Source organism: Octopus bimaculoides, chromosome 14 (assembly GCF_001194135.2).
Source record: "Octopus bimaculoides isolate UCB-OBI-ISO-001 chromosome 14, ASM119413v2, whole genome shotgun sequence".
NCBI lineage: Eukaryota > Metazoa > Mollusca > Cephalopoda > Octopoda > Octopodidae > Octopus > Octopus bimaculoides.
The window spans coordinates 32,039,820-32,041,907 of NC_068994.1; the positions used below are offsets into that span (position 1 = coordinate 32,039,820).

At 32.7% G+C, this 2,088-nt stretch overlaps 1 protein-coding gene across 5 annotated transcripts in view; it reads left to right on the top strand.

Moving 5' to 3' along the window:
* The first annotated feature begins 58 nt into the window (after positions 1 to 58).
* LOC106874068 (protocadherin gamma-A4) overlaps positions 59 to 2,088 on the top strand; it is a 178,262-nt gene continuing 176,232 nt past the window's right edge. For all 5 annotated transcript variants that reach the window (XR_008265490.1, XM_014921648.2, XM_014921650.2 and 2 more), the window contains exon 1: positions 59 to 1,182. The gene's annotated coding sequence lies outside the window, so the exon portion shown is untranslated. The remainder of the gene's footprint in view (positions 1,183 to 2,088) is intronic.

Below are 2,088 nucleotides of genomic sequence, written 5' to 3' on the forward strand. Positions count from 1 at the left end.
TCTCTCTCTCTCTCTCTCTCTCTCTCTCTCTATATATATATATATATATATGCACACACATACACGCAAACAAGCGCACATATATCACATCGTTATACCATCAATATAACCACACATTATATATATATATATTTTACTCTGATTTATCTGTATTGTATATCATAATTTATATGTATATATTTTTAATAGTATAACTACTATTACATATTTATACATTATATGTAATACTATATATACAAATATATATATACAAATATATACATACACTACACACGCGTTTGTTTATACATATGCACGCAAGCGCGCACATGCATTCAACAGACGTGTTCAAAGAGAAGTTGGTTCGCGAAATACCTAACACCACCCCACGATATATACACACATAAAAAAATATATATGTATATACACGCATAAATATACACAAATATGTGTATACACATTGAAATGTTTTGACAGGTTCTCATTCTCTCAATCGCTTTCCTTTTTTTATATTCATTCATTCCACTACTTTTACATCTTCCTCAGGCACGCACCCACACGTACATATACATAAACATATATATGTATTTATATACGGCACACATACGTACATACATATATACATACGTACGTACATGAATACTTATATACATTCATACAATACCAAATACATACCTACTTTCACTTTCACTTTCACATATCTCGTCACATAAACATACGCAAACGTCAACACACATACACATCTTACAAAAGCAAACATCTTTCTCCTTCACACGCACGCACACACACATACAGATAAACGCAACACAGACAAAATCACTTTGAAAAACTTCAAACCCTTAAAAAGCATTAAAAAGTAAGAAAAAAAACCCCCAGCAAAGCACCCATAACAAAACACAAACAAATAAAATACACATACATACACGCATTCATACTTTCACCTACACACATATACACGCGTATATATACACAGTCATTTTGCCGTTTATACACTTATAAGAAAGAAAGAAAAAAAAAGTAACACAAAACAAAAAAAAAACAACACAAACTTACAAACAAGTATATTCAATACAGACACATACACACACACAGACACGCACATATGCACACTAATTTCTATATACATCCTCGTGTGCTTTTATATACGGTGTATACACACGTAGAACCAAAGTTACAAGACGGAATGGATTTAACTTGTGAAAAGTAAGTAGCAACCTTCTTGAATTCATTCCACACACTCTTAACACACTTACAGGTTTTCTTTTCCTGATTACCATACTTTAATAGTTCTATACCCGTCTGTTGTTCCATACATTTATACCTGTTTGTTGCTCTCTCAATATATCTGTACTTATATATGTTTGTTTCAGGCCTTTGTATTTTTATTTTTTATTCCATACTGTCGTTTCTGTTGTTCTACACCTTATACTTGTTTGTTCTTCCATAACTTTATATTTGCTATTCCGTACTCTTGTAAATATTTGTTGTTCTATAACTCCATACATATAATATAATACATATATAACTCTATACATATAATATACTTGTTTGATGTTCCATACTTTCATATTTATTGTTTCATACATTAATATATGCTTCTTGCCCCTTACTTTTCTACCTGTTTGTTGTTCGATACTTTTCTCCAAATGTGTCATACCATACTTTTCTACATTTGTGCCGTTTCATTCTTTTCAACCTGTTTGTTCTTTTATAATTTCATACTTGGCAATTTGGTAGAGTTGTTACAGCATCGGATACAATAACTTGCTTGCTTTAATGATTGCGTTCTGAGTTCAGATTTCGTCTAAATCAACTTTGTTTTCATCCTAGTCGGTTGGCTAAATAGAGAATACTTCTACGGAACCACCAACATCACCGTTCTATGTGATCTAAGATGCATATTTGTTGTTCCATACTTTTCTCTTATTTGTTTGTTGCTCCATGCTATATAATTTTTGACCTGATGGGGGGCTTTACAAACGTATACAAACTGAAGACACGTCAGTTACAGGCATCTGTAACTGATGTACGGTAACATACGTACATATACGCGCGCGCGCGCACACACACACACACACACACACACACACACACACACACACACACACA